This window comes from Drosophila innubila (assembly GCF_004354385.1).
Source record: "Drosophila innubila isolate TH190305 chromosome 3R unlocalized genomic scaffold, UK_Dinn_1.0 2_E_3R, whole genome shotgun sequence".
Classification (NCBI taxonomy): Eukaryota; Metazoa; Arthropoda; class Insecta; order Diptera; family Drosophilidae; genus Drosophila; species Drosophila innubila.
Genome location: NW_022995380.1, coordinates 24,121,570 through 24,132,758, shown reverse-complemented (window position 1 = coordinate 24,132,758; position 11,189 = coordinate 24,121,570). Strand labels below are relative to the sequence as shown.

The following is an 11,189-nucleotide window of genomic DNA, read 5'->3' as shown; positions in this document are numbered from 1 at the left end:
GATAAGTTTTATGTGTGTAATGTGCGTGTATTAAACAGTTTAAATACTTATGGTTACCTGTACGTAATTAGTTTACTATTTGATGTACATTAAATAAAAACTGTTCTATTAGCCCAATTAACTATTTAATGTTTATAATCGAATTAATAAACTTATGCAAAACGTGCGCGTGCTATAAATAAATGTCATTCAATGAATTCTTATTATAACTAAAAATCGACAACTTTTTGTGGGCCACAAAGCAAAGAAAAAAATCCAAGCAAAAGGTAAGCTGAAAAGTATTTAAACAAAAATATATATATTTAAATCAATAAATTGTGGTTGATAAAACAAATGGCAATTAAGTTGCTACCAATGATTGTCGTTTTGTGGTGCCATTAACATTTGTTCCGACAAGTTGTCGACAAAGCGTGCCAAACAAAATCAAAATGAAAATCAAATTGAATTTCCATTTTCAAGCAGCTTTTCACTGCACGCAATTTGCACAGGTGTCTGGGGAGTTGTGACACTACACTACAAAGCTTCGCTTTCATTTGCATAGTGCGGTCAGGCGATGCAGCTCAACTGGAGCTCAACTAAAGCTAAACATAACAGCTGCAAAATGTTGCAAGCGTTGCAGACGCACACTCACACTCATACACACATACACACAGGAAAATGCAAACAGGCAGCAGCTCGGCAACTCGGCAACTTGGCATCTCAGCTTTCTGGTCTCAGTTTAGATGTAAAACACTATAAATTTTCAACACCATAAAAGTCTGTAGCAGCAGCGGGAGGTGTTTGGCAATAAAGTTTTATTAGTTCAGGCCCTGTCAATGATTCTCTCTGCCAGCGAGTTGATTAAAATGGAAACATTGCCTGCCCTCCGGCCGTTTACTTGTGGCAACATTAAAGTGCAACTGGCCTATGGGGATAGGCCGGGAAATCTGCTCTACACCATCCTGACTCTCTTCTTGCCCTCTGCCACATTTGTTAGCCAAGTTGGCTGTTGGCCTTGTCACTGGCTTTTACACTGGCATTGGCTATTAGAAGTAGACCCAAAAAAAATAAACCAGCCATTTGTTAAGTTTTGGCAGAAGAGTCAAATAAGCTAATGTTTGACTAAGAGATACTCTAGAAATTATAGTTGATAAATTAGCATACAGTTTAAGTATAAAACCAAAAACTAAGCTGACCATATTTATCTGAAATTTAATGTAAAGGTCTTTAAATATATATTTATATATATAGGTGAAATCCAAAAATCTTTCCAGATGTGAATGACAATGACTTTTGAAAGCAAAGTAAAAGAAATGATGTTTCTGAATCATCGGACATATTTTTAAACTTACCAAAATCAATTAATTTTATATTTTTTTCTTATTTGTATATTTTTTACAGAAATAAATTCATTAATTCACTGCGGCCATTGCTAGTAATTAATGCCTATCCTAAGGTTTTAACCTTAAGATTAATCTATTAAATAAATAAATTCATTAATTAATTTAGAACAAATTTTTTTCCATATGTCAATGCTTTTAACCTCTCAACAAATAATTCGACATTTGAAGGAGTCCTGGAAATAGCATTTGCATTGCTTTTTTCCTTCAATAAAATAATTCCTTTAATTATCAAGTCATTAATATTTGACAGAATACAGATTTATTGTTTGCAATGAGTTAAAATAATAATGACATTTATCTGTGACCAAATAGATTATGCGGCATAAAATTGTCCACTTCAATAAACACTTTCGGGAAAATACTCAGATTTTCTTGAATAAATTCTGAATTGAGAAATTTGTTTCGTCCTGTCTGAAAACGATTTGATTCGAGTTATGTCCCTTGTCGTCTGGCTTCTTGACTGGGATTTGCTTTGGCCTGCTTGTCCGTTATGCAGGTATTTCCGTCTGAGAGCGTCAAGTAATCATAAAGTGATGGAAATTCAATTTACACAATATTAAATATGGCAAGTGGGAAATGGGGAAAAAGTGAGTGAAAGGTAAGGGTCTTTTGCTGCTCTTGTTCAAGCGCCAATTTGGCTCTTTTTGTGCGGCTTTGTATGTGTGTGTGTGAAGTGTGGTTTATTATTATGCAGATTAGGCCAAGTCGTTGGATTTACCTTTACCTTTAACTTGCGCATAAAAATCCACAAAAACACACTCTTAACTTTGAGGTGCCCCCATAAGTATGCTAACATATGAGCATGTATGCAAATTGCGTTTCGTTTTGAGTTTTGCTCCCTTTTTTTTAGTAGTTTAGTTGCTTGTGTGGGTACTTACACACACACGAACACACACATACATACACGTATTTATGGGCAGTCGATGCGAGGACTTAACTAAAATTTCGACCTCACGTCAAATGTCACGTTTTATGACTGCGCGTTTGCATATCAACAATTTGTGCAGTGTGCTTTTAACGTACTCAACGGACTCAATATCCTCCCCCTCATTCTCGACGTGCCCGAGTGTCTGTTAACTTAATTGGCATTATGCAAATGTTGAGATTTTTCAATATTCAATTTACAATTTGCCACTGAAATCGGCAGCAAAACAGCAACCAAATCATATTACAAATTTAACTGCAATTAGCAACCAAAAGAATAAAATATACACAGTCACAGTTAGTCGATTAGAAACGTTCGCTAAACTAAGTATGGTTTCATGCTGTCATTCTGTCAATGCTGTTACAGATGGCCAAAAAGCAATTACCTAAAGGAAATTGCGCAATTGCAAAATCCAGCAAATCGAAAACAAAATACGAGACAAGAGTTCAAAAGTCAACTATCGCTTTAGTTACAACTCTGTAACTAAACTGAACTCAATTCTGAGTAACTGGGAAAATACATCAGATATTTATGCAGAATTTTGGCTCATTTGCATGCAAAGATAGCGTCAGAAAATGCAGTCAACGATGCGTAAACTGCAGATAGATAATGTCCAATGTTACGGTTATCGCACAAAGTGTTGGCTGTCTAATGGACTGAAATTTTAGTGCAGTTTTATGAATCAAATAACTGAAAAACATTCTTGCGCGCATTTTCGCATTATTGTCACATAAAAATGCCGGACATTAAGGCGAGAGTTTACTGTAAGCGCGACCTCTCAAAATTGCCGCTGAGTCAACTGTCAATTAATCAATTCGGTTGCTGTTTTTGCCAAATGTTTCTGTTGCCTAGGCCATCAATTTAATGTGCGAACATTACAGCAGCATCAACAGAGGGGGTGGTGGTAGCTTGAGAGGGGAAACGCCGAGGGATGAGCTGTGTAACCTGAAGCAGAGCTTTTGGGGACTGTTGTAACAAATGGTTGGGCATTTAAACTGAAATGCGTTATGCCGCGAATAATACACAGATTTGTGGCACACAAATACATACAAACACACACCCACAACATATTTCATTTTTGGCATTTGTCTGTTTGCCTATTTTTGAGAGGTGCGTTGTGCATTTTAATGCCACGACCGTGTGGCACAATTTTATGGGCATTTATGGAGCATAAGTGCCTCGGCAATTCGTGTGCCAGCTGTGTGTTCTTCATTATGAAAAGACAATTTTAAATCTAACCGATGGCATTTTAATAAGAACGCCCATTGTCTTATTATCTAAAGCCACTGCTGATGTCACTACAGAGTGTGTGAGTGTGTGGGTGTGTGTATGTGGGTGTGTTGAAATAAAGATTTATAAACCCCTCAGTGATGTTTTGGGGCTGCTGTGTGGGTTCAGAAAACCCATAAATCTTCTGCAGAATCTTGTTTAGTTTATTGAATTATCAACGGAGGCGTATGAAATGCCTGTAAATGTATGTGTGTGTGTGTGTGTGTGTGTGTGTCTTAGCGCGACATTGTCTGGCATAAAACTAAAAGAAATATCAAACACGTGCGCCAGCACTTATGTAAATAGGTTCCTTCCCTGAGCAGGGCCAAAGGACACTCCTTTATTTATAGTTTTATTTGTCTAACGCAATCTTAGAGTTGTGTTATCTACATCTCACGGATTCCTGAAGCTAAAAACTACACCTAACGACGTGACTGAAGACGGATACGGAGACAGCAAACGGAGACGGAAATTTCATCTATTGCCAGCACTTTCACTTAATTTTCATGACTCATTTTGAATACATTCATTGTGTTTGGCTACGCATGCCACAAATTTATTCGCAATTCGCTTTCAATTTAAATTAAATAATATGCTAATACGATCAACGAACCGAAAGCCACAACCATTTTTGGCGTTAACAAAAACATTCTTTAAGTTCTGAATATGAATTGTGTGTGAAATGTGATTGTGTTGTTGACAAATAAACAACGTTCAAACTTATAGTATACCAAGAAGCCAAATAAAATTATGTTGTCAATCTGCACAGGTTGGCAAGACAAATAAAAGACGACAACCTGCAAACACGCACAAGGAAACAAAGCCCAAGGAATATTTATTTTATTTTATTTTATTTGACCAACAAAGTACAAAACAAATATCGATAAAGTCTGAAGCTTAGGGAAAATGCCTCAAGTTAATTTTAAGATGACCAACAATTAAAGTACTGTGTAAAAGAAGTCTTAAGAAAATACGAAACTGTTGGACTTTGAGACTTTCTATTAGCATTAGATTGTCATTTCTTTTTTTTATTTTTTTCCTTTATTTTTCTATATTACACTGAATCTCTTTAGCTTTATTTCCATTTAACTATATTTTATGCTACAATACGTATACTTAATACATAATTTTTGTCAATATAACATTGTTGCGACCATTTTCCACACAGTAAGTGTATTTTTGAGTCTGTGAAACACGAATTTATTTATTTATTTATTGACAAATATCTTTAAAATTATATTTAAGTTTACCGAAACAAAAATAAATTGGCTTTTTCGTACAGGATGCATTGTGAAAATCTTTAAAACACGTGTCAATTAATTTTTGATGAAGATCTTTGAAAAGGATTTTAAAGCCAATCGAATAGAAATAATTGCGTACAACAGTTTTTCACATATTCCGCCCCCAGAGCTGGTTTATTTATTACATAATATTATATTTCTAGTCAGCATAACAAATTAAAACTTTAAGCTTTCACGCCACAAAAAGGCGAAAGAGCGGGAGGCAAGAAAATTTCAATGTCTAAAATCTTAACATTGACAAGCTGACTAGCTGATTGACTGTCAGCTGCAATTGACTGCAGCAACAACAGGCCCAAGATGCCATAGAAAAAGGGGCACTAGATCAGGGTTACAAGGCGGCAGGCACTTGCCACTTGAGCAACAGCCCCATGCCAGGATACTGCAAGTAACCAGGCAAACGCTGCTCTGTGCACTTGGCATCAATCAATAATTGCCCATTGAGTGCAGCAGCTGGAAGAGCAGTCGCTCTAACTGCAGCTAAGCCATGATTGATTAGCAGCATGTGGCATGTGGCATGTAGCATGCAACATGAGGTGCTTCAGCACACACCAAGGCACACAGCCAGAATGCATAATGGGCGCCTTTTGAGTTGCCGTTGCCGTTGCTGCTGTTGTTGCTATTATTGCAGTTGTTGTCTGTGTTATATTCTTTTTGATGCCATGGCCACAGACTGTCGTGTGTCTCCTCACAAGACGCCATTGCGACCCCTTTGTTCGCGCTGCCTCGATGAATGATGAATGATGAATGCCTTGCTCGGTCTGTGTTGCAACTTTGTCTTCTACATTTAATTACACTCACACATTATATCTTTGAAGTCGCTCTTCAATCTACTTAAATGTCGCCCTTGTCATTGCCGTTGTCTTTGTGGTACTTTAACTATCTGAGCAGTGTTGCCACAATTTAATAGAATTAAATACTTAATTTGATCATAAAAAAATAGCTGGAAATAGTAGCAAACATGCTAAACAAAACAATGCTAATTTTATAAGCAGCTTAACATAAATATCATTTTAAAATCACTGCATAAAATTTTTAATGGTACGACTTTTGTAAATATCATACAATTTTAAATTTTATTTGGATATCTTCAAATCTTATACAAACATTTAAACGTAGCATCACAAATTAACAAAATAGAATTTACAAAGCACAATCATATTTCCTCGATTTTTCTTGCATTTAAATACTCAAATAATTTCGACAGAATATGTGTGGATTTTTTACTTTGAAGTTAAATGTTAATCGTGTTTTAAAATAACCCGGCTTTTAGCAAAATGGACTACTTATAATATTCATGGTATTGCAATTGCAAAATAGCTAAGTCTAGCTATATAATAGCTAAAATGACAACACTGCATCTCAATTACCTCTCAAAATGGAACTTTAATTAACAAACTACATTACACTTATTTGCTTTCTCATTGCAGGTACGTTCCAACCAGCCAGCCAAAAGCGTAAGTAATTTTCAATCGAATTGCTTTTATTATTACCCACTTATCGATCAAGTTTTCTTTTTTATGTGCTTAAAAGTTGGCAGCTTGAAGAGCGCCTCAAAAACTTATTTCGAAAACAGATATCAAAATTCGACAAATGCATAAATATGCACAGGCAGCAAATAAAATCAAATTGAGAGACTCTCCGCCAGCCAACAAAAAAGTTCTAGAGTGCCTTTGAGATACATTTAAATAAAAACCAAAATCAGCATCAGGATCAAAATAAAAATGAAAATGGAAATGTAAATGGCAAATACTCTTTGTGCAAGTCACTCAAGCGATGACTGGTCAAAGCTTGTGCCTTCTGCTTTGGCATTTGCTTTTCCGTTTCCCCAATTTTCCTGCTACCTTTCCCGAGTCAGCCAAGCGTTGGCACTGTGTGCGTGGAAAGTTAATTAGCATGTCAATGTCTAAGCCACATTAAAGCAGTTTCATGATATGTGTGCCATTTCATATTGAACACATTGCGTATGCGTAATATTTACTCTATTCATTTTAATGTACATTTATGCATATTATATTGAGCTACAGCCACATGTTAGTGTCTAAACCAAATTAAAGCGGTTGGCTATTCATATTGAATATATACTTGTCACCAGTACGTATACGTAATATTTGGAATATTCGTCATAATTCATATTAAGATACAGCTGATTTAATCATGCTATCGCTTTTGGCTAATTGCAATTTGCAGCTTAAGTGCCAATTAATTGAAGGTCATAATATAGACACTTTAATGTGATTATCTGACTAATTGGCAATAAATTAAACTCTCCTTATTGCACCTAAGCCTTGCAATATAATATGCATAATTATGTCAGCACTCGAGATAAAGATAAACAACTATCAACCGTGTTAGCTCGTGTCTATGCCAACCATATTTTTAGCCTTGTCTAAGACTCGGCTGCGTCTTATCTATGCAAAATGTGTGTGTGTTTCTTACCTGTATTCAGATTTTCGTTCTCGTGTCGCCTTTTCTCGTCTCGTCTCGCTCAATCAACGCATTTTATCGCCACCATTTTATTTTCGGGCTAAATAAACTATTAGGAAAACTCATTTTCATGAAAATCCACTTTAATTGCTCTTGCCAGCAGCAGCAACAACAATAATAACAACAGGCAGTAAAACAGCAGAAGGCTCTGATATCGCAATTGGGTCTGCTCTGCATCTGGTATTTGGCGTTACTTGTAAATTTAACGCAAATTGTCTGTAACATGAGCTCTGTTCGAGTTGTGGTGATGCGGGGTGTCAAGGGCAAGGTGGTAGGGGGAAGGGGACGGGGACGGGGACTGGCACGGCGGGTGGCTTTGTAAGTGCCAACAGCAGTGGCAGCCATTAAATTTTCAAGAACTCTGTCTGTTTGTGTGTGTGTTTCTTGAAGTTGCAGAGAAAGCAAACAGCTGGAGATTACAAATGCCGACAAAAGCGTCAGAAGCAACCTGACGAGTGCCAGTCCGAAATAAAGCCATATATAAAAAACTATCGCAATTAAAATAGCTAAGACTTCTCAGAAGATACAAGTCTTCCAAGACAAGAACAAAATTATGGATAGTAAAATATTAAAAAAAACTATGAACTTTTCTAAACATTTGAATACGTCTCGCTTTAATGGATATTTTTATAGCCAAAACGATATATTTATTTGTCAAAAGTACTGAGAGGCTTTAACTGAAATCAATTCCACAACTCACACTCTAGGAAGATGTGTAGGGTGTGTGTGTGTGTGTGTTTGTGTGTACTTATGGTTATTAGCGTAATGTTACGTGTCGCCTTGGGATGCCTGTCTGCGTTCTGTGCCACGTCCTGGGCTAAAGGACTATCGACATTGCCATCATCATCGTGTTCGTCAAACCTCTTAGACTTACGCATCCTTGGAGTGTAATTTGCAAAACACCAAACTTGCGGTTGTCTCTCACCTGTTACCGCTCCCTTTACCGCTCAGCCTTACTAAGTGGTCGGTTACACCTGCTCGTGCTTGTACCGCAGTTAACTTTGAATATATTGCCACAGACAAGTTGTTTACATGGCAGTTGCGCGGATTATTGCTGCCATTTTGCGGTTTTTAATTGTTTTAGTTGCACAACATGCAATTAAATGCTGCATTATTTTATTCGCATTATTGTTAACAGACACACACACACACAGTTGTACACACGCTCACACACTCACGCTCTCAAAACAATATCAAACAAAAAGCACACATAAAAAGGCTGTAAATTAACATAATGCCTGGTGTGGTATTGCGTTGCAGACAAAAGTAAAGGGAATATACTATATTAGCAAAATCGACTGTGCGAGACCCTGTTCTTGTTCTGTATTAAACACAAATGAGGATTTTAATTAATAATAATATTTAAAAAAAAAAAAATTTAAAAAAATTTAAAATACAACTCTGTAAACCACATGTAGTTTTTAATATATTTCTTTATTTATTATCCGGTCGCCAAAATGTATGCCAAATTTTAAGTCCGTATCTTAGAGATCTCTTAAATAAAGGAATTTATGCAGACAGTCAATGACAACAAAAATATATATTTGTGTTTTAAGGAATTGTACATTATAGAGTTCTTTTTAATATAATGTAGAGAGTAAAGTGTAGAGCTCTACTGATTAAGTTTAGACTATAGCTCGACTCTACGACTCTACTGCTCTACGTCGAGCTCTACGATTGGCTCTACAAACTGTTTAGACTATGTTGAATTTGTTCTCTACTGTAGAGAACGGTACAGATTACTGTAGAGCTCACAGCATGCTCTGTTTTGTTTGTTTGTGAAAATAATAATTTCTACCAATAATTACTTCTGCCTGTTGGGCACTACTTCACAAAATTAGTAGACTGTTTGCACTTTTTAGGTACAGGATCTAAAAATAACAACAATGGCAATGCTCAACAAAAATATTTATGTCAATGCAAATGGCGTCTGCATTAAATTTATTGACACTTTGCGAGGCGCTGCGCATTGTCATTGTCATGGTTAGGTGTCTAGTGGGCTCTTTAACTGGGCAAAATCATGGCAATGGGGATGGGGATGGGGATGGGGATAGGAATTGTGGCTGGGGTTTTAGCGGCAAGGCAAGGGCAAGGGGGAAAGAATGGTATGGCATTGTGCAATACTCTTCCGTTTAGTCAGATTTCGTTGCGGTTGACATTGCGACGCCCATGGCCACGCCCACGCCCAGTCAAACGCAGTGCAAGCATGTTTATCGCACAAGGTATAGCCTTACACGCGTATCCTAACCAGGATTCTCTGGTATACGTATCCTTTGTGTGTGTGCGAGCGTCATTTTCATTTTAATGAGCAAACTTTTGGTCTGTGCACGCCATTTATTTGCAGTTTTAGTAATCAGCACGCATACGCGACAACAAATGCAAATAAAATGTGCAGAATTGAAATTCAATTCGCAGAATGTTGAGATAATCAGCAGAGACAAACTATTTATTATAAAGCATAATTAAATAGTTGCAGGCAATAATTCAATTGAAAGCGAATTCCACATTAAAAGTGTTGTCCACATATGCGGGAAGGCAAAAAACAGCTACCTTTATGGTTATAATTTCTAAATTACAAATTATTGTTGATATTTATCAATATTTTTATAAACAGTTCTTATTTTTTGTCTTAATAAAATCATATTTTTTTTCTAAATTTATTTACAATGATTTAATTATTATATTGTAAATGTTAACTCACATTTCTTTGTTTTGATTTATGATTTCTAAACAAAAATTTCAAATTTCATAAGCTTTCATATTTTTATTTAGATCAAAAATAAAGTATTTTCAAACAAAAAAATAAAATTAGGTTTCCAGGACCCGCCGAAAATTGATACCATTGCAATTCCCTATGTTACATTTTGCACTGATCTATGCTTTGAATTTGTTTCATATATTTTAATAATTTTTCAATTTGCTGGTGTTACCAAATGAGGCAAAACAGCAGCTGCCACTCACAAGGCACAAATCCCAAAAATAAAACAAAACTGAAACGAGCAAAAAATGCGCAGTTCAGCTTATTTATTATGCGTTGAAAATGGAATTTAATTAGAAGCCACAACCGCATCATGCCGGTGGTTACCTTTGAACCTAAATGACACTGAAACCAAATTATTTGCCTTAATAAAGTTGTAGCTGAATCTGAAAATTTAGCGTTTATTAAATGCATGTATCAAGAGACTGTTTGCTAAGGCATTGAGCATACTGAAATGGAAAAGCTGATTAAATGCACTCGAAAGTTTAAGGGATGCCGAAGCAAGTTTTAACAGCAATCACCTTGAAAATGCACAATATATGCGTGTGTGTATGTGTGTGTGTGTATGAGTGTGTGTTATTTGAATTACGCGTGTTTGGCAAAGCGAAACTCACAATTTCCGCGCTTATAAACTCACAACGTTGCGCATACGCCACCGTTGCACCAGTAATCAATGCAATTCCTCTAAGTGTGTGCGTGTGTTTGCTTTTGGGTGCAGCTTAGCTACAACGATTTCCTCTTTAGTTGCTAGTATTTCATTATGCAAAAGCCATGTTTGCCATATTTGCCATGTTTGATGAAGATAGAGATAGAGATGAAGAAACAGGAAGCACCTGTCATAAACATTGAAGCGTTTTTTCATGTTTAACGTCAGCTTGATTTCCACATAGACAACATACACATAAATTCACACACACACACACACCCACACTTACACAAACACAGGCAAACATGAAAAATTCATGCAAATCAAATTGAAATCATTAACATCATGTATTTGTCTTTCGTCTATGCCAAAAATGCCCCCAAATATTCCAAACTCGAATCTCAACCTGAACTCGAACTCGAAC

General features: G+C 36.2%; 1 protein-coding gene and 1 long non-coding RNA gene across 2 annotated transcripts in view; both read left to right on the top strand.

Annotated features, from left to right (window-relative positions):
* The window catches only part of LOC117789894 (cubilin), a 53,071-nt gene that overhangs the window by 33,401 nt on the left and 8,481 nt on the right, over positions 1-11,189 (top strand). The gene's annotated exons all lie outside the window — the stretch shown is intronic.
* On the top strand, positions 6,098-6,971 carry LOC117789896. The gene is made up of 3 exons (XR_004617939.1): positions 6,098-6,174; positions 6,305-6,331; positions 6,408-6,971. It is a non-coding gene; the product is annotated as an uncharacterized LOC117789896 (long non-coding RNA).